The sequence below is a fragment of the Monodelphis domestica genome, chromosome 4 (genome assembly GCF_027887165.1).
Source record: "Monodelphis domestica isolate mMonDom1 chromosome 4, mMonDom1.pri, whole genome shotgun sequence".
NCBI lineage: Eukaryota > Metazoa > Chordata > Mammalia > Didelphimorphia > Didelphidae > Monodelphis > Monodelphis domestica.
The window spans coordinates 102822643-102850631 of NC_077230.1; the positions used below are offsets into that span (position 1 = coordinate 102822643).

The 27989-nt window shown below is 39.1% G+C and overlaps 1 pseudogene; it reads right to left on the reverse strand.

The window, feature by feature from the left end:
• Nucleotides 1-17799: 17799 nt before the first annotated feature.
• Nucleotides 17800-18809, reverse strand: LOC100024886 (protein MEMO1-like; annotated as a pseudogene).
• Between the last annotated feature and the right edge of the window lie 9180 nt (nt 18810-27989).

Consider the following 27989-nt stretch of genomic DNA (forward strand, 5'->3'; position numbering starts at 1 on the left):
CTATGGAGACAGGATAAGTTGCTTTATCTTTGGTTCATAATTTCTGTTTTAAAGAGGTTTGGAGGATTAGAATCTGTCATTTTCTTGCTCATATTATCTGAAATTCTGCCTAAGGGATCTTCAACCTACTTTATTTTTAATTCTAGCTGTATTTGTGTGCAAAACTTTTTTTTTAATTTTATGTGATAAAAATTTGACTTCCAGAATCCTCCCTATCTTGTTTATTTACAAATGGTTCCCCTATCCTGAAATCTGAAAGGTAAGCAGAATAGCTTTTTAAAAAGACCTGTAGGTTGTATCACTATGGGAATATGGGCCAGGTGAAAGGAGACCTAGGAGCCTTTTGTGGTAACTTAAAAAAAAAAACCTCCACTTTGTACTCTAAAGAATTCAGAGGAATTAATCTAAACTCCTTAAGTCAGAGTGCTGTCATACACATATATAGTGCTATATTGTAGGGTGTGCTTATATTTTTTAACTATTCCTGGCAATAATTTTGTAAATTTAGGACATCCGGTCAAGATGGCGGCTTAGAGAAAACTAAAGTTCAGATCTCCGGAAACCCTTCCTTACCGATCTCAAGCTATATGCTCCTAGGGCACTGAAATTCAAAACAAACAACAGCATAGACCCAGGGAATCCTCCTCCTGGACCTGGATCAAAAGGTACACCCCCCCCCCAAAGCCAGAACCTGAGATTACTCAGACCTAAGGGGTAGGCAGAAGGAAGGTCCCAGGACCCATACCCCCCAACCCAGAGCAATGAGTCCAAGGCAGCAGAGGGAAGCTCAGAGCCTCAGGGCTGGCTTTTCTGAAGGCCTCTTCCTGAAAACAACCTGACCCAGGCACGGGGGCACCCAGACAGCAGGGAAACAGAGAGAGATGGGGGGAGCCTGCAGCCCCCTGGGTGGATCCTTCCATCCGATTCTCAGGGAAGGTCCCTGCCTCAAAGCATACTCAGTTCAACCCAGAGAAAGTTAATCTTATCAGGAGCCCTCGGAGCTCCGGGAAGCCTCGGCCCCTCCCCCATCAGAGTGCTGGCTCTCCTGGCTGGCTAAGGCACAGAAACAAACACCCCGCAGAAAGGGCCAAGCCAGGCTCAAAGCGTGGAAGTAAGGCAACGGAGAAGCATTGGGAGGGAAATGAGGAGGGCAGTAAAACGGAAACACCAGCAATTCCTGGCTTCCCTGGGAAGACTGAACAACAACTACATAGAATGGAGAATCTGCCTAGGGCTAAAACCTCTGAACACCAAACAGAGATAAGAAAAGCTAGTCCTCCCCACTCAGATAGAGATGGCAAATTCCACAGAAGCACAAAAGCCCCAACATTCCAAGAAAAACAAGAAGAAGGGGGCGACTTTGGACACATTTTATGGAGCAAAAATACAAAATACAGAGGAGATGGAAGAGGAAACACAAGCAAATGCTCTGAAATCTTCCAAAGGAAATGGAAACTCTCCACAAATCCATGAAGAATTTGAATCAGAAAGGATAAAAAAGATGGAAGCCCTCTGGGAGGAAAAGTGGGAAATAATGCAAAAGAAATTCACTCATCTACAAAACCAGTTTGACCAAAGTGAAAAGGAAAACCAGGCTTTAAAAGTCAGAATCAGGCAACTCAAAGACAATGAGGAAGAATTAATAAAGCAAAGCCAAAAGACCAAGAAATTAGAAGAGAACATAAAATATCTCACCGACAAGGTGACAGATCTGGAAAATAGAGGGAGAAGAGATAATTTAAGAATAATTGGACTTCCAGAAAAGCCAGAAATAAACACCAAACTCGACATTGTAATACAAGATATAATCAAAGAAAATTGCCTAGAAATTCTAGAACAAGGGGCCAATACAGCCACTGACAGAGCTCACAGAACACCCTCTACACTAAACCCCCAAAAGACAACTCCCAGGAATGTAATTGCCAAATTCCAAAGCTTTTAAACAAAAGAAAAAACCCTACAAGAAGCCAGAAAAAGGCAATTTAGATATAAAGGAATGCCAATCAGGGTCACACAAGACCTTGCACATTCCACTCTGAATGTCCGTAAGGCATGGAACATGATTTTCAGAAAGGCAAGAGAGCTTGGCCTCAAAACAAGAATCAGCTATCCATCAAAACTGACTATATACTTCCAAGGGAAAGTATGGGCATTCATCAAAATAGAAGATTTCCAAGTTTTTGCAAAGAAAAGACCAGAGCTCTGTGGAAAGTTCGATATCGAAAACAAAGAGCATGGAATACCTTAAAAGGTAAATATGAAGGAAAGGGAAAAGGATAAAAATGTTATCTTTTTCTTTTACTCAAACTCTCTTCTATAAGGACTACATTTATAACAATCTATGTATATTAACATGTGGGGAAAGTGTAATGTGTAAATAGGGGGAAAAGAAAGACCAAAAAGAATAATCTTTCTCACACAAAGATTCAAATGGGAAGGGGAGGGGAAGAAAACTCCTATAAGAAGGAGAGGAAGAGAGTTTTCACTTAAACCTTACTCTCAGGGAAATCAACTCTGAGAGGGAAGAACATCCAGATCCATTGGGATCTTGAGTTCTATCTTACCCAACAAGGGAAGGGAGAAGGGAAAACCAAGGGGGGTAGGGGAGAAGGAACACAAAAAAAGGGAGGGAAGAAGAGGGGGAAGAGGGAGGGAACAAAAAGGGAGGGACTAGAAAAGGAAACATATCAAGGGAGGGGACAAGGGGGACTGATTTAAAGTAAATCACTGGACTAAAAGGTAGAGCTGAAGAAGAAAGGTTAGAATTAGGGAAGGATATCAAAATGCCAGAGAATTCACAAGTCACAATCATAACTTTGAACGTGAATGGGATGAACTCACCCATAAAACATAGACGAATCGCAGAATGGATTAGAATCCAAAACCCTACCATATGTTTTCTTCAAGAAACACACATGAGGCGGGTAGACACCCACAAGGTCAGAATTAAAGGATGGAGTAAGACCTTCTGGGCCTCAACTGACAGAGAAAAGGCAGGAGTGCCAATCATGATATCTGATAAAGCCAAAGCAAAAATAGACCTGATCAAAAGGGATAGGGAAGGTAATTATATTTTGTTAAAAGGGACTTTAGATAATGAGGAAATATCACTAATCAACATGTATGCACCAAATAATATAGCACCCAAATTTCTAATGGAGAAACTAGGAGAATTGAAGGAAGAAATAGACAGTAAAACCATATTAGTGGGAGACTTAAACCAACCATTATCAAATTTAGATAAATCAAATAAAAAAATAAATAAGAAAGAGGTAAAAGAAGTGAATGAAATCTTAGAAAAATTAGAATTAATAGAAATATGGAGAAAAATAAATAGGGATAAAAAAGGAATACACTTTCTTCTCAGCACCACATAGCACATTCACAAAGATTGACCATACATTAGGTCACAGAAACATGGCACACAAATGCAGAAAAGCAGAAATAATAAATGCAGCCTTTTCAGATCAGAAGGCAATAAAATATTGATAAGTAATGGTACATGGAAAACCAAATCAAAAACTAATTGGAAATTAAATAATATGATACTCCAAAATCGTTTAGTTAGAGAAGAAATCATAGAAACAATTAATAATTTCATCGAGGAAAATGACAATGGCGAGACATCCTTTCAAACCTTTTGGGATGCAGCCAAAGCGGTAATCAGTGGTAAATTCATATTCCTGAGTGCATATATTAACAAACTAGGGAGAGCAGAGATCAATCAATTGGAAATGCAAATAAAAAACCTCAAAAGTGATCAAATTAAAACCCCCCAGCAGAAAACCAAACTAGAAATCCTAAAAATTAAGGGAGAAATTAATAAAATCGAAAGTGATAGAACTATTGATTTAATAAATAAGACAAGAAGCTGGTATTTGAAAAATCAAACAAAATAGACAAATTACTGGTCAATCTAATTAAAAAAAGGAAGGAAGAAAAGCAAATTAACAGCATCAAAGACGAAAAGGGGGACATCAACTCCGATGAAAAGGAAATTAAGGCAATCATTAAAAACTACTTTGCCCAATTATATGGCATTAAATACACCAATTTAGGTGATATGGATGAATATATACAAAAATACAAACTGCCTAGACTAACAGAAGAGGAAATAGAATTCTTAAATAATCCCATATCAGAAAATGAAATCCAACAAGCCATCAAAGAACTTCCTAAGAAAAAATCCCCAGGGCCTGATGGATTCACCAGTGAATTCTATCAAACATTCAGAGAACAGTTAATCCTAATACTATACAAACTATTTGACATAAGCAAAGAGGGAGTTCTACCAAACTCCTTTTATGACACAAACATGGTACTGATTCCAAAACCAGGCAGGTCAAAAACAGAGACAGAAAACTGTAGACCAATCTCCCTAATGAATATAGATGCAAAAATCTTAAATAGGATACTAGCAAAAAGACTCCAGCAAGTGATCAGAAGGATCATTCACCATGATCAAGTAGGATTTATACCAGGGATGCAGGGCTGGTTCAACATTAGGAAAACCATCCACATAATTGACCACATCAACAAGCAAACCAACAAGAACCACATGATTATCTCAATAGACGCAGAAAAAGCATTTGATAAAATACAACACCCATTCCTATTAAAAACACTAGAAAGCATAGGAATAGAAGGGTCATTCCTAAAAATAATGAACAGTATATATCTAAAACCATCAGCTAATATCATCTGCAATGGGGATAAACTAGATGCATTCCCAATAAGATCAGGAGTGAAACAAGGATGCCCATTATCACCTCTACTATTTGACATTGTACTAGAAACACTAGCAGTAGCAATTAGAGAAGAAAAAGAAATTGAAGGCATCAAAATAGGCAAGGAGGAGACCAAGTTATCACTCTTTGCAGATGACATGATGGTCTACTTAAAGAATCCTAGAGATTCAACCAAAAAGCTAATTGAAATAATCAACAACTTTAGCAATGTTGCAGGATACAAAATAAACCCACATAAGCCATCAGCATTTCTATATATCTCCAACACAGCCCAGCAGCAAAAACTAGAAAGAGAAATCCCATTCAAAATCACCTTAGACAAAATAAAATACCTAGGAATCTATCTCCCAAGAGAAACACAGGAACTATATGAACACAACTACAAAACACTCTCCACACAACTAAAACTAGACTTGAGCAATTGGAAAAACATTAACTGCTCATGGATAGGACGAGCCAATATAATAAAAATGAACATCCTACCCAAACTTATTTATTTATTTAGTGCCATACCCATTGAACTCCCAAAAAATTTCTTTACTGATTTAGAAAAAAACCATAACAAAGTTCATTTGGAATAACAAAAGATCAAGGATATCCAGGGAAATAATGAAAAAAAAACACATATGATGGGGGCTTTGCAGTCCCTGACCTTAAACTATATTACAAAGCAGCGGTCAAACAATTTGGTACTGGATAAGAGACAGAAAAGAGGATCAGTGGAATAGACTGGGGGCAAGAGACCTCAGCAAGACAGTATATGATAAACCCAAAGATCCCAGCTTTGGGGACAAAAATCCACCATTCGATAAAAACTGCTGGGAAAATTGGAAGACCGTGTGGGAGAGATTATGAATAGATCAACACCTCACACCCTACACCAAGATAAATTCAAAATGGGTGAATGACTTAAACATAAAGAAGGAAACCATAAGTAAATTGGGTAAACACAGAATAGTATACATGTCAGACCTTTGGGAGGAGAAAGACTTTAAAACCAAGCAAGACATAGAAAGAATCACAAAATGTAAAATAAATAATTTTGACTACATCAAATTAAAAAGCTTTTGCACAAACAAAACCAATGTAACTAAAATCAGAAGGGAAACAACAAACTGGGAAAAAATCTTCATAGAAACCTCTGACAAAGGTTTAATTACTCAAATTTATAAAGAGCGAAATCAATTGTACAAAAAATCAAGCCATTCTCCAATTGATAAATTTGCAAGGGACATGGATAGGCAGTTCTCAGATAAAGAAATCAAAAATATTAATAAGCACATGAAGAAGTGTTCTAAATCTCTTATAATCAGAGAGATGCAAATCAAAACAACTCTGAGGTATCACCTCACACCTAGCAGATTGTCTAACATGATAGCAAAGGAAAGTAATGAATGCTGGAAGGGATGTGGCAAAGTAGGGACATTAATTCATTGCTGGTGGAGTTGTGAACTGATCCAACCATTCTGGAGGGCAATTTGGAACTATGCCCAAAGGGCGACAAAAGAATGTCTACCCTTTGATCCAGCCATAGCACTGCTGAGTCTACCTCAAATAGATAATGGAGAAAAAGACTTGTACAAGAATATTCATAGCTGTGCTGTTTGTGGTGGCCAAAATTGGAAAATGAGGGGATGCCCATCAATTGGGGAATGGCTGAACAAATTGTGGTATATGTTGGTGATGGAATATTATTGTGCTAAAAGGAATAATAAAGTGGAGGAATTTCATGGAGACTGGAACGACCTCCAGGAAGTGATGCAGAGCGAGAGGAGCAGAACCAGGAGAACATTGTACACAGAGACTAATACACTGTGGTATAATCGAATGTAGTGGACTTCTCCATTAGTGGTGGTGTAATGTCCCTGAACAATCTGCAGGGATCTAGGAGAAAAAACACTATTCATAAGCAGAGGATAAACTGTGGGAGTAGAAACACTGAGGAAAAGCAACTGCCTGACTACAGTGGTTGAGGGGACTTGACAGAGGAGAGACTCTAAATGAACACTCTAATGCAAATATTAACAACATGGCAATGGTTTCGAATCAAGAACACATGTGATACCCAGTGGAATCACAAGTCAGCTATGGGGGGTGGGGGGGTGGAGGAAAAAAATGATCTATGTCTTTAATGAATAATGCTTGGAAATGATCAAATAAAATATTGTAAAATTTAAAAAAAATTTGTAAATTTAAAAATTCAAATTAGAATACTGAAATACTTCACAAAAGTAATGCTCTTGGGTGAATGTTCAATGGACTCCAGCCTCTCACATCAGGAAAGTGAATGTTTGATTTGATGTTTGGAGAAGAGTATTACATTGATTGTCATTGGTGGGACATGAAGTATAGAACTGGGAAAGTTATACTGATAATTTAGCCTCTGACTAAAAATCTGTTCCCTTTCTCAAAATCAACTAAAACAAAAATCAATGCTTTTCACCTAAATAATCAGAATCTTGCTAAAACTCTTTTGAATGGGTTCTAAATTTAAAGTAGCTGAATTTGCCTTAACTTAATTTGGCATTTTGATATGTAAAACACTTGGTTTCAAAGTGCAGTAAATTGAGATGAATCATTTGCATGATTAGTGCTATGCAATAACATTTAAAAGTTAAAACAGAAGTCATTATTTTTTCCAAGGACCTATTCCCAATTTTCCTATCTCTCACAATGGCACTACTCTATTCTACCACTCAGCTAAACTCTAAATCAGAGTAAAGGAATTGTAGAATGAGGAAACTCTAGAGTTCAGGTCATGCTCTCCTTCCTTTTTGCCCCAGGGGCAGGTTACACAAATTTGAATCCTTGTTCTTCTTGCCCTAATCTCATGCTTATCTCTAATCAATTTCTAAGTTCTTAAACTTCTCCTAAAACTTCCACCTCTGAATATTTGTTCCATTTCCCCCTCTTCTCCATTTCTATTGCTCCCACCCTGGTTCAGGTCTTCATTCCCTTGCCTATACTATAGGCATTCCTCACATAGGGGATTTTTTCCCCCCAAATAATATTTCAGAATAACCCCAGCTTCTACACTAACTATAACCTTTAGTCAATTGGAGAGCCATTCAGCTCAACTCTAGTTCTCAAGTTGAATTTTTGTTCCTCACTTGGATTTTTAACAAAGAAAGATAATAAATATTTCTTGCAACTGACTAATGGAGACTAATGCTCATATTAGCAGAAGCACCATTCATAGCAAGGAGACAAACTTTTTGTTTCTTTTATAAGTTGGAACACAGAAGAAAAGAAAGTGTAGGGAGAATCAAGATTTTAAAAATTGTAGCCCAGTTTTTATAAGTTCAGAGTAATTGTTATATTGATTGTCTCCTACTGTGGTCTCAAGGAAAAGGGACCTCAAAGGGGATTTAGTCCTTTATCTTCAGGCTCCAATGCTAATCAATTACCTATGCTCTTTTTGTTTTCCATAAGAGCTGAACAGGTGCTTTGTTTTTGTTTTGCACCGATTAATTCTTTTGGAGAGTTAGTTAGTTAGTGGTAGTCTCTTGGTGACCAAGAATGACAATTGTCTTTGTGCAGTTTCATCTCCGGTGTACCCTCACGTGGCTTTGGAGTCCAAAGGCTGAGGCGCACAGTCTGTGGCACATGGGGCCTGGGACGCCAGTTGTTACAGGAGGTGCGGGTGTGGCCTGGTGTCAGCGTTCACGCACAGCGGCAAGATGTCGACCTCGCTCATATTCAAAGGTGGTGGCGGCGTGGTGAATGTGGGTTCGCCAGCTGCTTCTGTCAGAGGCAGCGAGTTCTAGTTGCTTTGGTGTGATGCCAGCCCACTTCAAGTTTGGCTTTAGCTGATCCTTGAATCTTTTCTTTGGTCGGCCTTGTTTCCTGAGTCCAGCTGACAGTTCACCATAGAATACCTGTCTTGGTATTCGCTGTAGGTCCATGTGGATGACGTGTCCAGACCATCGTAGCTGGGCTTTGAGGACTATGACTTCGATGCTGGTGGAGTTGGCTCTGTCGAGGACTTCCTGATTGGTGATTTGGTCCTGCCATCAGATCCTCATGATTGAATGGAGGGAGTGTTGGTGGAATTGCTCCAGCTGTCTCATGTGCTTCCGGTACAGTGTCCATGTCTCGCAAACGTACAGGAGCGAGCTGAGGACCGCTACATTGTACACTTTGAGCTTCGTCGCAGTGCTTACACCTCTGTGTTGGAGGACTTTGGAGCACAGCCGCCCAAGTGCCTGGCTGGCCTTTTGGATCCTGGCATTGATCTCGTGGTCTAGGGACCCGTCGTTGGCGATGGTGCTGCCCAGGTACTTGAAAGTGCTGACGTTGGAAAGCTGCGTGCCTTAGATTGTAATACACGGCTGGGTAGTTGGCCTCCCTGAACAGCACCTCTGTTTTGCTAAGGCTGATAGTCAGACCAAACAGTTTTGTTGTGGTGGAGAACCTGTCCACAATGGTTTGGAGATGATTTTCTTGGTGAGCCATGAGAGCACAGTCATCTGCAAAGAGAGCTTCTAGGATGAGTCTCTCTGTTGTCTTTGTTTTTGCAGTCAGGTGGCGAAGGTCGAATAGTGAGCCATCTAGTCGGTATTTGATGTAGACACCCAGGTCTAGATCCATCACAGCATGTCGTAATACTTGGGTGAAAAATAGGTTGAATAGTACCGGAGCGAGGACACAGCCTTGTTTCACACCATTGGAGATGTTGAAGCGATCAGAAGTCTCTCCACCAGATAGGACTTCCCCTGTCATGTCGACATGAAAGAGCTGGATCAGTTTGACAAATTTTGCTGGGCAACCAAGCTTGCTGAGGATCACCCCCAATGCGTCCCTGTTCACTGTGTCGAATGCCTTTGTCAGGTCTATGAAGACAATGTAGAGACTCAGGTTCTGCTCAAGGCATTTTTCCTGCATTTGCCTCACTGTGAAGACCATGTCGATGGTGCTGCGATCTGGTCAGAAGCCACATTGTGATTCAGGCAGGTTCTGCTCTGAGACAGAGGACAGGAGTCTGTTGAGTATAACACAGGTGAGGATCTTTCCGGCAGTGGAGAGTAGTGAGATGCCTCTGTAGTTGTCACAGGCTGCTCGTGAGCCTTTGTTCTTGTATAGGGCTATGATGGAGGCATCTCTGAGTTCTGGGGGTATGTCTTCCTCTTCCCATATGCTGGTCAGCACTATGTGGAATGCCTGGAGAAGGAGTTCTTAAAATGTAGTCTGTGAGGAGAAGTTGGATAGCACAGTGGATAGAGAGCCAGGCCTGAGATGGAGGTCCTGTGTTCAAATTTGGTCTCAGATACTTTGAAACTGTGTGATCTTGAGCAAATCACTTAACTTCAATTGTCTAGCCCTTGTTGTTCTTCTGCCTTAGAAAGGATACCATGATAGAAGATAAGGATTTAAAAAACAAAACAAAACAAAAAATTCCATTAACTCTGTGAACTTGTTTGTTTCTCAGGGTTCCCCAAACTTTTTACCCAGGGGGCCAGTTCACTGTCCCTCAGGCCATTGGAGGGCTGGACTATTAAAAAAACAACTATGAACAAATCTGTATACCGCTGTCTGGGATAGCAGAGGCTGCAGCGCTGGCTGTGATGGGCCTGTCACACCTTCCACAGTCCCATCACCGCCACCACTATACCGGGCAGCAGTATACACAGTGCAGAATCCCCTTCCCCAGATCGCCGCTCACCATGCTGACGTCTTCCATTGTGCAGCGCCTCATTCTCATTCAGTTACTCTCAGAACAAGTTGCCACGCAAAGGATTATGTCACTGGAAGTAGTGCTGTACGTGAGTGACGCTGTGCTTTGCGGTGCTGCCACATTCTGTGCTTCTCTCACTGACCACCAATGAAAGAGGTGCCCCTTCTGGAAGTGTGGTGGAGGCCGGATAAATGGCCTCAGGGGGCCACATGTGGCCCACAGGTCATAGTTTGGGGACCCCTGGTAAGTATTTCAATAAAATTGTTTTAATTAGTCTCCTTTATGCATTTGTATATGGTGTTTCATCCAAGGCATGTTTATCATTTTAGCTATTCCTATTTATTTTATTCATTTAAAAATATTTTGAGAAGGTGTTTGTAGATTTCACTGGATTGTTAAGAGGCCAGAGGGATCCGTGACACAAAAAAAGGTTATCAATCCCTGCTCTGGAGGGAAGGATAATAACCTCCCCCTTCATTATAGCAATACATGCATGTATACATGCATACATACAACTCACCCACTTGGCATACATCACACACATGTGCAGTTGTGTATAAGCATTGTAAGAACTAAATTAACATTTCTACCCAGATATATATTTTATAAAGTTTCTTAGAAAGGGTAGACAATCATGGTTTTAAATCTCATCATTCCTCTAAGTAACCTGACCACGAGTTGCCTAGCCTGGCAGTCCCTTCCTCTTTCCCCCTTACCTGCCTATTCTGTTCCCACATTTGTTCAAAAGCCCCGGTCAGTCACGGCCCCCTCACTTTTATTGATGCGCAGCACATACACAGAGGTAAAACCTGGTGTAACTGTTTTGTGTGAGGAATGTTGATGGATAGGTCAAGCTACTCAGGAGGGGGAGGGGATGAGATCCCCTTGGCACAGCATGCATCCCAGTGACATGTACATATATGCAAGTAAATCCATATGCATATGCACATACACATTCATATATACAGTCACCAAAGTCTTAGTTTAGTTTTAAGTTTTAGCAATTTAAAACTGCATGAAAACTTTTGGAACACCATGTATATAACAAAAACTTATGTTTGTATATATACATATGTATTCTACATTACCTTTGTTTACAAATATCATATATGTACATACTATGTACATACCTGTGTATATACAGAAATATGCATACATATGCATGTATTTATATGTCTAGACTTATCACTAGTCAAATCTTAAATTAGAGGTTAGGAGATTCTGAGAGAGGAGTTAGCTCTTCTTCCCATTCTTCTTCTAATAGGAATGTCAGGATAATAGGGTAGAATGGCACTTTGTGGACCATAGAGATAGAAGTGGATAAAAATAGCAACTTGTGCAGTGCCTGAAGCCTCCCTAAGGATACTTCCATTGCATCAAGAAGAGCAGGATCAAGGCCCATTGTAGAATACTTTCATCAGGGACTAAGGCCAGCCAGGACATCCAGAGAGAAAGCAGGGATAAAGTTGATGTATCCTCATCAAACTGACCTGGACATTATAGTGAACACAGTGTGCTGAGGTGGTAGGTAGAATAGACAAATGAGGTTAGAAAGAGCAGTTAGCAGTGATGCCTGTGGTTTTGAGTCTCCTGGGATTTTCCTTCTCCTATGTCATTACTGTATTGGGTGAGGGGTGTTCACAGGCATTTTTGAGGGTCTGAGGCTTATCACAGGGCTGTGCTTTGATCTGCTTCAGAGCAAAGCCACAACTTGCTCTAGAACCCGAGGATATGGTCAGTGATGCAACTGTATTTCATATTGAGCCTAAAACTACCTATATGATTTTAGTGAGTTTATTACCATTCTCCCATCAAAAATGAAGGGGGAACCAATAGTGAGCACCAGGGCATGAAAGTCTATCCTCTTCTTCTGTTATGTTAATTTGTTAAATTATGTTAATATGTTAAATTGTTTGGTGTGAGTGGTGTGGAGTCTAAAGGAGCACTCTCAGCAATTGTAGGCATTGATTGAGAATATGAGTTTTGTTCACATTTAACAAGTTTGTTTTGTGTCAAAGATTCCTCACTTGCAAAATAATGGAGTTGAATTTCTAATATTTCTTCCAGCTCTAATAGTGAGTCTAAGAGAGTTTTAAGGAGGGTCTAAATGAGGAGTTCCAGAACTGGCTAGTGAATTAAGGTGTCAGGTCTGCTTATATTCTTTTTCAGGTAAATTATTGCCCAGAACAAATGGGGCCAAGAAGAGTAGGGGATGCCAGTGGAGTAGCAAAAGGGTTTTGAGCCCATGCATTTAAGAGCCAGATTTTCAGGATTGGAGACACCAGGCTCACCATGGCCTTGATTTTTATTGTTAGATTTAGGATCATCTGACCTAGAAGTGTCTATGGGTCTGGATTCAGGATAGCAGAAGAAAACTTGTAGGAAGATGTGAAAACATAAGGGTATTAAGACTAGACTAGAAGAGGTGAATGAGATATGTGAATTCCACAGGGTATGGCTGTATTGGATCTATGTGAACCTTAAGTTTTTGTTACATCTATACTAAATGTGTCAATACCCCTATATAAATGGGAGATTTGGACAATATATCAATTAACAATATCAGGTGGTCTATGCTTTCATTGTATTAGCTTCTTAACTAGTTCTCTAATATCTCTATCTTTCCTCTACATCTTTCCTAGATGTAATTTGTTTTTAACTGGACTCTATATTGTTCTGAAAGCATAGATTTAATCATTTCACACCTTCAGCATGACCTTCAGTAGACCCCTGATTATCAGTCAAAAAGGTCTACACTCCTAATCCATGACATCCAGTGCTAACATGACTTAATACATTGCATGTTTGACTGGAAGACCATAGTTAGCATTCTGCCTCCAGCATTTACCAGCTGTGTGACCCTGGACAAATTACTTAATCTCTCTGAGCTACAGTTTTCTTATCTGTGGAAAGGGAATAATAATACATGAAATGTCAACCCAATAGGCTGTTGGGAAGTTCAAGAAGATAATTCATGTAAAACCCTTTATAAATGTCATGACACATCATGGCATAGTGGATAAAGGACTTACTAGGGAGTCAAAAAGCCATGTTTAGCTCCTATATGTAGTACCTGTGTGACCTTGGGCAAATGTTTGAACTTTCAGTGCCTCAGGCAATGCTCTAAAACTATTAATTATTGATGAGTTACTGATATATCTTGGGGGAAAGGAATTTCCATACTAGGAATTCATCACATCAGTGAAGGAGAAAATAGCAGTGGAAGGCATCTGGGAAATATGAAATGAGGAGAAGAAAAGAGAGAACCATTAATAAATTGTCTCAATTTTTTTCAGTGAAATATGAGGCAAGGTTATTAGATGAGAAAGCAGGGGGAGGAGAGAGTTATGGGAGGTTTGAGAATGGATGAAAAGGTATGGGAAAGCTGTTGGGTTGTGTGTGCTATAGTGAATTAATTAGGGCTGTATAAACGTCCTAGTTGAAATTATGTAAGAAATTTGTAGTGAATCCAGACAGAGGATTGGCATCTTCATTTAGTAGTATGTGAAAATGAGTGAAGGTAGTCATAGTAGTAATTTAATTATGAGGCTTGAAAGGGCAAGATCAGAGGATGGACTCTAGCAAAGAGGATAGTATAGAAGTGATTTCATTCCCCAAGGGGGCAAAAGAAGGAAGGCATGAGAGTGTGTAACCAATATAAGAACGATGACCTAAGAAACAATAAAGAAACGTAAGAAAAAAAAGAAACAATAAAGTAGTTGAAGATTTGAAGGTCACAGAGAAGGGTTAGGGTTGCAAGGCAGGGATTCGGGACCATTGCCCTATAGCTGAGGGCTCAACATGTCCAGAACATAGAGGACTAATCTGTAAATAAACTCTCTTGTATTGCAGCTGTGACCTCTTGTACAAAATAGCAACTTAATCCATTCAAGATTAGCACTATTCTATATAAGACCATGTTTATAAAGCCCAGGAGAAAGACCCTATTTCTTGTTTATCTAGAAACTAGTCTTTTCCACCTGAATGAGGAGTTTGTTCAGAGTAATGACTGATGATACACAGTATAAATGACCTTTTGTCAGGATGATCTTATTCAAGGCATTCTGCCCTTGTAATGTTTGATAATCCTTTTTTTCTTTTTAGAAAGTGCTGAGGTTCTTAACCTTTTTTTGTGTCATGAACTCCTTTGGCAACCTTGTGAAACTGTTGAATCCCATCTCAGAATTATGATTTTAAATGCTTAAAATAAAATGCATCGGATTAAAAAGGCAGCTAATTCTACTGAAATAGTTCTGAAACTACTTTAAAATAAAACAAGTTCACAAACCCCAGGTAAAGAACCCTTATTCTAGGGCAAAGAGTAAATCAAGGGGAGGCACCAGTTCTTTTGGAGGTTTCATTGACCTATGTAGGTTTAAGTAAAAGAATTTTGGAGTTTGGCAATGAGTTGAAAATCCAAAGTTTTAGTCCTGGTTCCAGCACTCTAACTAATTACATGGCCTGGAGTGAGGTCAATTCATTTATTTGAAACAGTTTGTTCATCTGTAGCATACATCTGCATTACTATCTTACTGGATGGTGATTAAGATCAAGTACTTCATAAACTGTAAACTGATATTATTATTACTGATGGAAGTAAACAACAATGCTATTTAAAAGGCCTTTTCCATTCCTCATCATTGTATGGAGGTGAGCCTCTATTCTCAAAGGAAATGTCACCAGAACAGAGCCTCTGGAAGATTCTGCCCAAATGGGAAACATAATAGTAACATTAATTATAATAATAGATAATATTTATAATGCAGTCTAGTCTTCCTTAGATGACTGAGGCAGCTAGATGTCTCTGTGTATAGAACACTGGACCTGGAGTGAGAAAAACCTGTTTTGAGATTTGGCTTCAGACACTTACTTATCTGGATAACCATGGGCAAGTCATTTAGCTCTGTTTGTCTTAATGACTGGAGAAGGAAATGGCAAACCACACCAGTATCTTTGCCAAGAAAACCCCATGGACAGTATGGATCATGGGGGGGGGGGGTCACAAAAAGTTGGATATCATTGAACAAGTTTTCCTTAAGGCAAAGAAGTTCATCATCAGAAATTTGTCAACACTGGGTGACATCACTTTTAGCAGCAGCAATCCATTAAATGAACAAAAATACAAGTTATGTTGATGATGAAAACTATGGTGATGTTGAGGCTATAGGAAGTGTGGTTAGTGCAGAGGAAAAAAAAACTGGATTTGGACTCTGAGGATTAGGGTTTGGATCCTGTCTCTACTGCCTATTACTTGTATGGCCTCAGGCAAGTTACTCTGGGTCTCAGTTTTCTTATCTATAAAATAATGGGGTTGTATATAATGACCCTAAAATTGCTTCCAGTTCTAGGATCCTGGGTTGAAAATTAGTATAACAGGCTGCTCTTCACTAGGGTAGATTACATAATGTCAAGGCTATGAGATCCTACCTGTATCTACACTAGAGGGAGAAATCCACAGAGAAACAGAAACAGTAACATGAAAATTAAAAAAGAAAACCTTCTTAACCCAAAGAAATGAATCTCTAATAAGAGAATTTTAGTCATCACAAGTCCTTGATGGAATTGTGATAGAGTTGGTCCCTTTTTTAGCCTCTCAAATCACTTTTCATAGGTGACTTTGCCTGTAGATGAGAGCAATTTTTTTTACCAGTCTTCTAGAAAACTAGAATTCAGCTCTAAAGTAGGGGAAAAGTGGGCACTGCTTTTCATTCTTACAATGTACAATGTACTGGACTTTGTTTCATTGATATAGAGAACTCCTAGATGAGTTAACTTCCTCTCCCAAAGAAAGATAGTCTTAAAGAATTGCCCAGGGCAAGGAGGGGGTTAGTGCTCTGCCCATGATCACATATGGAAATAGAACTTAAATTCAAAATGTTCTTAATTCTGAGGCCCACTTTTTATTCCTTGCTGCCTTTCACTGATTTGCTTTAAAGTAAGAAAAAAAATAAATAAAAAGTTTCTTTTCCTATGGAAAGGATGATAGCACATTTCTCAGGTTCCCCAAGAAGAGAGTAGATGTATTTCCGAATAGCTGGCAAGGAATAAGCATGGCTGCTGTATCCAGAAGGTAGTTGCAAGAGGTAGTGTTGAGAGCAAAAGGAAATTGTAAAGTAAACAAGTTGAAAACAAAGGCAGGGTTGGGATTTGTAAGGAATTAAATTAAAAGTTTGACTAAATATGTGAGAATTCTAAAATAATATGGTGGTTGCTGATTTAAAATATTGTAGTTTAAGTCAAAATGACTTTTAATAGCTTTTATTAACAAAGAGGAGGAAAGAGTGAAAATAGTGAAATGCAAAAATAGGGTAGAGAAGATGCCTAAACATTGCTCTGGTGCTTGGCTTAGCCTATCAGGGCTTGTTACCCCTTGACCAGAAGAGCTGGTATTCTGCCTATGTGGCCTCCTCCAAGAGGGGAAGGCCTCTGCAGAACTAATCTCTTTCCAGAAGCCAGGAAAGGAAAGCCAGCTACTCACTCACCCAAGAAACAGTCCAAGAGCCAAGGTCCTGAGTAGAAGCTGAGGCCAAATGCCAAATCCTCCAAGAGGCAGATCATCAGCCAAAGCTCCAAGCTGAAGATTCAAGCTGAAGCCCCCTAGCCAAAGATGTTCAGAACTTTTTATAGTCACCTACTGTCCTTTCCTCTCTTCACAGGGGCCAATTACAGCTTCCAAATTGCCTAGCACTGCCCAGGGGGACAGTGTCTATGGGATCCACCTCTCATCCTCTGAAGGTGTCAACTTTTATCATAGGATTCACAAGTTTCTGACTGATTGGGTTAACAGGGTTGAGCTCTCTAAGTAAGTGACTGTGAACTCCCTTACTCAGTATTAATTTGATTAAATTAAAAGTTGCTGATTGACAGACAAAGAAAGTTTGATTCACACTTCACAGATTTCTGATGTTTTATTGAAGAGAGTGTGTGGGCTATCTTCATGCAGTAGCAGCCATCAGAAATGAGAAATGTTTCTGAAAAACTGGATTTAGAGTCATAAACAGTGCTAGAATGGTAGGTACTCTGAAGAGTTAGGGTTAGATACTTTTTTTTTTTGAGTTGTGTAGCCCTTTATTAGCGACTAAAATAGAAGGTATCTATTGTACAGTACAGGTAGTAGTTGACTATACTGGAGATTTATTATATTCTAATACATACCATTTATAAATGCAATTTTCATTATTAAAAAGCTTCCACCCTTTTTTGTTTGTTTACAATTTGCAAAACTATTCTGAAAGCTGAATATATGTGCACAGGTCTACAAAGAGTACAAATTTAGAATATGGTAAATGCTTTACAGGTTTTATTTGAAGGACTGTCTGCCACCTTGACTTTATATCCATCATCACTTTTTTAAATCATAAAATATTTTGATGCTGCCCTCCCCTCCTTCCTTCCATTGTCCTAAACAAAAAAGCATTTTATAATGAGTTGAAATTAAGGAAGGACTACACCTACTAGAAAAGAAGAGAAGAAAGTTCTATTAATTTTGAGGTTTCAGTATCCCCAAAGACCAGGAATTGTATCTTTATAAGGGCTAGGCTGGGGCCCCGTTTAGAGTATGAGTATGTGAAAGTGGTATCCCTGAGTATTCAGAGCTTCAGTGGACCGTTAGTGCTCCAGCTGCATAACTCACTGAACTGTCTTGCCAGTTTCTACACTGGCTTGACTGGGCATAATTCAAAAATGAAAAGCTCATATTCATTCCATTCTTCTGGAGCTCTGTGATAGCATTTAGTAACACCCCAATGGGATGTCTTCCACATATTGTATTATGATATTTCTTCAAGTAATTGCTAAAAGATACAGGGTCTAATTGTTCTATAATGCTCATGCCCATTTTATCTAGATGTTCAATGGAACTATATAAATCTCCCCCGGGACTCATCATAGTAACTGTAACAGAACCTCTGACCCCAATGGCAGAAATCAGAAAAAACCACAGAGAGATGACTAGGATCCGCTAGATATTTACTGAAGAGTTTTCCAAATTCCTGTTCTTTTGACTCACTCAGAGCTCCAACAATACAGGAATAATGGTAAACTCATCCTTATGGCTTTCCATGGCTTTAGCAGTATAAGGCAAATGCATTTCAGTACTGTGTTCATCTTCATCTGTTTGCAGAGACATGCGCTCAAACATCCCTGTCTTCCATAGCTCTCCATAAATCTTTGGATCAATACGAAGATCAGACAAAGGTGCTCTCTATATATCCACACTGGAAAGTGCACATCGAGATAGAGATAGATGAGAAGGCCCAAGAATGAATATTCTCTGGGTAATAGATGGATCCACTTGTTTGTAAGCATGAGCAGCACAAGACCCACAGTAGGTATATCCTGCATGGGGGCAATAATGGCTCTAGCAGGACTTTTTGTGGGCTGCACTTGTGAAAGCCAACCTTCTAATTGGGCATTCAGTTGAGGACCTGAGGCTGTGTACCAGCTCCCGGCGTGACTGGCTTCCCGGCAGACCAGTTGGACATCTTGGAACCTGTGCCGCTTATGGTGCAGGAGGATGAATGAGGAGGAGGAGGAGAAGGCGACTGCAGGAAGGGCTCAGGGAGGGGATGAGGCACCGGCCCAGCCCAGGAGGAGGCGGCCATGGGGAGGGGATCTGCCCGACCCAGGAGGAGGAGGAAGAGGAGGAGGAGAAAGAAGAAGAGGAGGCTGAGGAAGAGGAGCGTCCCAGATCGCCATACACATGTACGGCCTCCAGAAGGGGTCCGCGGCGGGCTCCCAGACCGCAGCAAAACCCTGGCGCCTGTCCCCTGAGTCGCTGCTTCTCCCTCTCAGGGGCAGGGCCCGCCACCTAGCAACCCAAAACCACACTGCCCCCCCCCCCCACCCCAGGGTTAGATACTTTTAAGCACTTTTTGTCTCTGTCAAAGGTCTTGACTCTCAAACAGAGCACTTTATTAATTGATCTAGCTGGTCATTAAGACTCTGGCCAAGTCTTACTCATTACCATATCTAAAAACTAGACTCTTCCTTCTCTAAACTCTTAGATCGCTTTAAGACAGAAACACATAGTACATCTTTGTATTATTTTTGATTCCTTAAGGGTGATGAGGCTTTCTGTATTCATCAAAGAGTCTGGCACTACTCTGAGTGGGAGAGTCAACTATCAACTTTGTTACATCAGGGGGTGAGTAGCATGAAACATACTACAACTTGAAGAAAGGAAGAGAAGACCCTGAGAGGAAAGGGATGAGATCTTGACCACTCTTCCCAAGGGAGAGAGACCCCAGGATGCCATAAAGCTCCTCCAAAGAAAACTGCTTCCCAGAAGGAGAAAGGCGATTTCCCTGCCTGATTTAAATCTGGGTGCCTCAAGCACCTAACCTTCACACCCACCTACAACTCTCTAAGGTTGTAAGCTGAAGATGCCCATCTACATTGGTAGAATCAGCTTCTTCATTTAGAATTCCTTCCTTCATTGATGAAATCACAATTCTGAACTACAACCAAATCAGTCTGTTTCTTCTGAAACTGGATCAACAAGATGAAGAAACATGTCCAAGATGATACAGCTAAGGAGAGAGAGAGCCAGAAATTGCTGTGCTGACATGTGCATAACCTTGTAGTAAATGGAAAGGTAAAGGTAAAGTTCATGCCTCTAAGAAGCTTACTAGCTTACTAGAAAGCAAGATATGAACAGATGAAGAGTTACATGTACAGACATTATTCTAGATACAGAGGTATATTACTGTTTATTTTTGAGGAATGATACATAGCTATGCCAAGTGTGATAGCCATAATGACTGCCATTTGCCACAAAACTTGACCCTTGCTATTTAGTCATGTCTGATTCTTAATGACCCTATTAAGGATTTTCTTGGCAAAGATACTGGAATGGTTTGCCATTTCCTCCTCCAGCTCATTTTTCAGATGTGGAAACTGAGGCAAACATGGTTAAGTGTTGTAAAAATTAAAATTAATCTCAAATAATAAAATATTATATTTTAAAAGATTTATTAATGATCATTAGAAGTAAAGGAATAAAAAGGTAACAAAATAAAAACTACGTACCCATGGCTAATCAGCCTGTTACCACCACCATGGTTGCTGACAGGAAGCAAAGAGGCCCAGGACCAGCAATCCTACTGTCTAATATCCCTTGTCTACAGGAAGTACATAATGACAGGAAGCATGTAACAATAGGAAGTCATTGGGCTCCCAGGAAATGTAATTTTTAGGGTAACATTTCCAATTATACTGTGTCTTGCTAAGTTTTCATAGCTGGTAAGTCTGAGGTCAGATTTGAGTTCAGGAAGATGAGGAAGATGAGTTTTTTCTGACTCTAGGCCCAGCCTACACAAACAGTGCTACCTAAATGCAACTGATTTGTGGTTCCTGTGCCTACTTTTCCTCCTCACTCCATGTCCTCAAATCTGTTTCCAGGGATTATTTCCTGGTTTAAATCCACACTGTTCTGCCACTAAACTCCATCATTAGTCACTAGCGCCATTATTTCATCTCTAATAAACTGCTAGGGGGATTTCCCCCAAAAAATTGTCTAAGGAGTTCTTCCTCCCCCCAAAAGTTTCCAATGGGATTCTTATCACAAGAAAATCAGTTTCTTGTTTTTTTTTCTGCTAGAGAATTCTTAAGCAATTGGTTTATGATAGATTACCAGTTTTGCTGATCAAATGAAATGAGAAAAAGCCAAAAAATATGATATGGAGTTACTGTACAGTTTTCTACACATCTAAATTCTAATTTCATTAAACATTTTACTCTGTGTAGCTATTCATATAATCTCTAATTCTATGTGATAAAGAAATTACTTTCTGGGGCTAAATATGTCCTTGGGAGAAAAAAGATATAACATTAGATTTTGGTCCCACTAAGTGTTTGTGCATTCCAGTTATTGCATGTGAAAGGGCACATCAGGCATCAAGCATACTTTTTTTCCTTCTGGACTGGCAGATATAAATAGCCATTGGTCTCTTGGATATAACTGTAGTTTGACTCTGACATGGAATTAAAAAAAAAAAAAAAACTCCTTAGTGAGTCTTGCCCCATCTGAGCAGGATTATCATTTGTGTCATTTTCATCTCCTTGCTCAATGGCTGGCATATCCTTCTGACCTGACCTCAATAATTGCCTTGGACTGCTCTCTCTTCCTCTCCCTTTGTTTGAAGTATGGGCTGTGGATGGGGAAGAGGGTAGGAATGCGGTTGGTATATGAGGGTCATATTCTGTGAGAACTAACCCTCAGATATTGAGAGATCTTCCTCAGATAGCTTTTAAGATCTCATATACCCACCCACAAAGCCAAAGTCTTACTGGTCAGTGTGGAGAAGAATGGATAACACCATAGGACAGCTATTTTTTTCTCCTTTTTTTTATCTCTACCTGGCCCCATCCTTAATCATGTGGGAGGGGGCTGGTAAAGGGATGTATGTGGAGTTCTGGGAGAAACTTTTCTAACCCATGATAAATGGGAGTAGCAAATTCCCTTTTCATAAGAATTTAATCTAATGACAGTTGGAGAGAGGTTTTGAGGTTTCCTTATGTTTGTACTACAGTCTAAACATTGATTAATTATTATTTATTAGCTGAGTCATATAACTAGTTATGTGTTAGTGTCTGGACTTGAAGTGAGAGTTCCCCTCACTCCAAGGCCAGTTCTCTGGCCACTATATCACCCTTCATTTCCCCTGCCTATATATTGTGGATATTATTTCTACTACCCACCTTACACAGCAGCAGGGAAAGCATTTTGTAAACTTTAAAGTATTAAAAGAGTGTGAATTAATACTATTACTTGAAACAATTTTTATTTAATTCAAGATGGGGCAGAAGGTTGAGTGGGAGAACCTATGAAAGATGGTCTTAGATCTCTTACAGTATCTAGTAAAGATGAATGGCAATTGTGTGGATAGATAAATCCCTTGTCATGCTCTCTGGAGCAGCAGGTAACAGAGGGGTGGAAAAGTAGTTTAAAGCTATTAGCATCAAACTAATATTGCATTCTCAACTCTTGTTTTGTGTTTTCATTCCACAGACTCCCTAAAGGACTGCTTTCCCCCAAGAACTAACTGATGTTAGCTCCCACAGCAACTCAGGTTTTACTAAATAGAGTTCTCTCTGACTACATCTTTTCTCATGTCTAAAATGGACTCTGTGTCAGAATGCTTGTTAAAACTATTTTTAAAATATCCCACTTAGCATAGAAGTGAAGCCAGAAATGCAACCTATACAGAGAGATGATGAAACGATCATTTCCTCTTCCAAGAATGGACTGGGACTAGTGCTGAACAGAACTGAAGAATCTATTCTTGGAAGTTTTAGAATAGCAGTTTTTCTGATTCCTTTCACAATATAACTTTACCACTGCTGCTTGGAAGTCTGTGGAAAGCATGTCAGCAAAAGAAAGCGTGACTTATAAAAAGATTTTTTTTCTTTCTCCCCTTTAGACGTTTATGGGTCTATAACTCAGTAGGGGTGACTGTCAGCAAGGGACCATGCAGGGTGACCTGCATTAGTTGGGAATAGGGAACACAAATAATTGAAGTTTTTGTTTTTGTTTTTCTTTTTAAAGGACAAACTTCAGGAAATCAGGTAGGGGCAGATAAATTATTATCCCCCTTAGACTTCCTGAATTTAAAAAAAATAAGTTTTTATTGATGTTTTCTGTTTCTAGATCATCACAGTTATCTCAAGTGTCCTTCTCCCTCTTCCTCCCAGAGAGCTACCCTTTATAAAAAGTAGTATTTTGGGGGTAGCTGGGCAGCTGGGTATCTCAGTGGATTGAGAGCCAGGCCTAGAGATGGGAGGTCCTAGGTTCAAATCTGGCCTCAGACACTTCCTAGCTGTGTGACCCTGGGAAAGTCACTTTACCCCCATTGCTCCTTACCACTCTTCTGCCTTGGAACCAATACACACTATTGATTCCAAGACGAGTATTTTTTTAGAGGTAAAAAATCAGCATGACTAAGTGATACTTGGAAAAAATCTGAAAATGTGTACTGTATAAAACTGGTAGATTTCTCAAACCTCAAATGTCTTCAATAAAATCCTACTTAATCTTTATAATTTTGTGACATTCACTTGGATTTGGGGGTGTGTAGTTCTTTCTGCTTACATTGTTGGCATAACCATGTGTATTTTTTTTTTGGCTGTGCTTACTTCATTCTGTTCAAATAGATTTTCCCATACTTCTCTTTATTTACCACTTGAAGTATTGGGTTTTTTTCTTCCTACATTTTTCATTACCCTCTGAGGCCAAGCCTCACATTTGCTTATTATTAAAGATCAAGAATAAACATTTATTAAACATTTACTGTGTGGCAAGCAATGTGCTAGGTATTAGTAATGCAAATTTATTAAGGAATTATCATGTCTTTTGGAGTAATAATATTCCATCATATTCACATGCCACAATTTGGTTAGCCATTCTCCAATTGACGAGCTTCCATGTTGTTTGCAATTCAGTTCCATCTCTTTTGATTTCCTGATCTCCTACTCATTCCCTTGACTCTACATTCTCTAGCTCCATACAGTTTACCTATTTGTCTCAACCCCATGGATCTCGGCACTCTTCAGACATCCCAGGACTGACCAGGCATGATTTTTCTCCTTTCACTTTCTCTTCTTTTCTTTTGGATTTGATCTCATCAGATCCAAGAGAGAATTGCCCTTCTCCTTGAAGTTTCCTTATTTTGTTCATACTTACATTCATACATATGATTTTTTCCTTATAGAACACAGGTTCTTAATCTTTTGTGTGTGTGTCTTTGATAGGCTATAGAAGCCTGAAGAATCATTCTCAGAATGATGGTTCTAAATGCATAAAATAAAACTAATAAGACAGACAGAATATAGTGAAACACAATTGTCAAAATATAAAAAAAAGGTTTTTTTAAAGGTGAGTTTTAAGTTAAGTTAAACTTTGACAAGTTAAGTTTTGACAAGTTAAAAGCTTATTCTATAAAATATAAATTCTTTGAGGATAGGGATTGTTTCATTTATGTCTTTGTATTTCTAATACTTAGGACATTGTCATATAATAAATGTTTAATAAATACTTGCTTTCTTGATCTTTAATAATCAGCACAAGTGAGGCTTGGCCTCAGAAAGTCATGAAAAATGTAGGAAGAAAAAAGCCAATACTTCATGTTCCATAGAACAAAAAATGCCATCATTACCTAATACACTACATAAACCATTTTCTCAATAATTACTTTCTGATCACCTACTATGCATGATCACTGTGCTAGACTGTGAATTTTAAAACTATTCCACCCTAATCAGACCATTCTTTAGAAGATCTTATTTAGCTATTTCCTGATCAATAACAATGGAGATACTTGAATAACAGAATCAGGTCTTGGAAAACCCACATTCTCCACCCTACTCAGTTTAACAAGATTTTAAAAGGTCTGCACAAACTCAAGATTTAATTATCTGAGGAGATGGCCTTCAACAGACATGTTTAAAAAAAGGACAGAACTCTGGGCTGTCCTAAGTCAAGCTAAGTCCTCATTGGTACAGCTGAGACGCAGAAAAGTGATGTAAAAATGTCCATATAAGGCACGTCAGTTTCTGCCTCTTTCTCTTTCCCTGGAGAGATGACTCTGGCTGGCAGCGTGCTAAGTGTTCTGACATCTTGGAGTGTTGGATGGTGAGTTTGCCCTGGAGCTGATTTCAGGTTCAGGTATCTTAGCTAAGCCTCTTTGGAGGTCAAGCTGATTCTTTCCTCCTTCACACTCAAACCCTTACTTTCTAGATCTCCTATCTTCCAGCCCAGTATTAGTCCCTTCTTTCCTCCTCCTTCTTAAAATCTTCTCTACTATGTCAATTAAATAACCATAAAATTTGGCAGCTGATTTGGGTATTTTATTACTTGGGATTCACCCTTTATAAGACCTTGAGGGGTTACAAAATAAATTTTAGACCTGGTTTCTGTCCTTAAAGAGTTTGAAATCTAGTTTGGGGAAATAAGACATACCTACATGAAACAGTTAAAGCATTTTACAAAGCTCTATATAATATTAAATAGATAAATAGATAATGTGGAAAATCAGTGTTACAGAAGCTCAGGTGAGAGGTAAGCATGTGTGCTGGAATAATTAGGGGAGTCTTATTGGAGAAAGTAGAACTTGAACTGGACTTTTAAGGATGGATTGGACTTGTATGGGATGGAAGTGGCAGGAAAAAATTAGAGAGAGAGAGAGAGAGAGAGAGAGAGAGAGAGAGAGAGAGAGAGAGAGAGAGAGAGAGAGAGAGAGAACAACTTAAACAAATGAAATGAAGTGGGTACATATTGGAGAATAATAGAATTTGGTTACAAAGGTAGGCAAGGCCCAGATTATGAAGAGAATTTGAACATAAGGTAGTAGACCTTAGATTTAATCCAATAGACATTTGGAAGTCATAAGAGGGTTTTTGATTTGTGCAAAATGGTTTCAGGAAGATTGATTTCACAGCAATGAATAGAATAGATTTTGGAGAGAAAGAGAGGGGAGTTGTTGCAGCAGTTCAGGTGACTTCTCTCAAGAGAACTTGACTAAAATCAATCAGAAACATAATATTGAAAATCATTTTGTACTGTTCAAGGGGTGTTTTTTTTTTCAAGCTAATTGTCCTGAGATATCTTAACAGGTTGTTGTTCCATTCGTAGTCACCTCCCTCTTCTCCAGGATTCTGGGTAAGAGAAAAAGCAAAGGAATTAGACAATGGGGAGACATCTATTCAAAGTCTGGAGGCAGGATGCATCATGCTGGATCCTGGCAATCAATCCCAAGTGCTGTTTGTTATCATGAGTGTCTTAATGGATGAGACCAGCAGTAGGTACTTGCCTTCATCTTTTCCTTTGGGCTATAACTTCAAATAGTTTTCCCCCTGGCATTAGGGATGGAACTCTTTTATTCCCACTCATCATAACTTGAGGAGAAAAAAAGAAAATATTCCACTCTCAGAAAAATTGATGCAAATGCCAACTCTGATTTTAAAACACCCCAATCATTGGGAAACTGAATTTCTCTTTTATAAGGTTTTTTTCTGGAGTTCCCAACAGGATCAGAATATCATGTATAAAAATAGAATAATTTCCCCAGCTTTTAAAAAGTCCATTTCCCAAGCTGTTTGTTTCTGAAACAATTTGTACTCCTTGGAGCTTTGCTATTGTAATCGCGAAAATGTGGGTTTCAAGACTGTGAATTGCCAAAACTGTAAAGATAATTTTTAGTGTCTTGATTTAAATAAAAAATAAGTGGTCGCCATGGGAAAAAATTCCCAAATATGAAAATACCCAAGTCAGATGGGTTTATGGAAATTTTAATTAATACAAATGAAGGAATTAAGGGAAGGAAGAGAGTATAGAGTAAGAGAAAATAGTAGAAAGGGCCTGGGCCAAATGGCCTAGGCCTGAGCCTTAAGGGAGACTAGTCAGTCTTTATCACTCACCACAAGGTCGTCCCAAGCAAAACTCCAGTCTTTCACTGAAATCCTCAACTCCTAAACTGAGTTCAGAGACCCAGTTCCTCCAACTAACTCCAAACTCCAACTAAGTTCAGAGAGCCAACTCCTCCAAACTAACTCCAAACTCCCCCCTCCATGTTCAGAGAGCCAGCTCCTTTTAAAGAGAAATTTCTCTTATGTCACCTCCCCTAAATTTTCACATCTACCAATCACAGAACTTTATCTTCCCCTAAAACACTGTCTAGCAGGGTGGAGTAATTTTAAAATTTCCAATACATTCCTGATCAAGTACCTTAATTTGTTACAATAAGGGAATAGCCTTAACCAAATCTTCTAAGGTAGAGTCTGAGAAGTTTTAAGATTCACACTATTCCAAGATCAGAGTTCTCAGATGGATAGTAAACATTTACCATTTTGCCTGTAAAAATTAATTGGTTATCATGCTTTTTGATGAAATAAAGATGTTCATCTGTGAAATGTTCTTCTTTTCATCCACCCAATCCCATTCTCATTCTTACCTCTTTATCTTCACTTCCTGAAATGCCTTTTTCTTTCCTACATCAAATCAAAGACATACTTTAAGATCTACCTCCAGTTTCTTCTTTATAACATCTTTGCCACTCATTCTAGCTCCCACTGACCTCTCTGTCTTCTGAAAATCCTTAATCATTTATAATCTGAAGTACTAAATTTAGTACATAATTATTTCAGCAATTGTTAGAGGGACAAAGAAACATAGATGGGGACAAAAACAGTATGCTACAACTGAAAGAAAAATGCATTTGGAATCAGAAGCTCTAAGTTTGGATCCCAGAGTAGTCATTCACTATTCTTAGCCAAGTCAAAGTATCTTTGGAACTACTTTCTTATTTTTATAAGGGGTGTGTGTGTGTGTGTGTGTGTGTGTCCTTACAATTCTAAATCCTATGACTCATACACTACAGATGAACTTTAGAAATTCTATCAGGGATGAGACAGAGACAGCTCCTATTGGCTTTTCATTGTCAGCATTTTCACCTCAAAAATCAGAAATTGCTACAAATCAGGGTCTGATTAATTGTTTTGTTGATTGCCTAGACTTAAGAATATGTTAATAATGTACATTAATTTGAATGGCAGGAACATAATGATAGCCAATC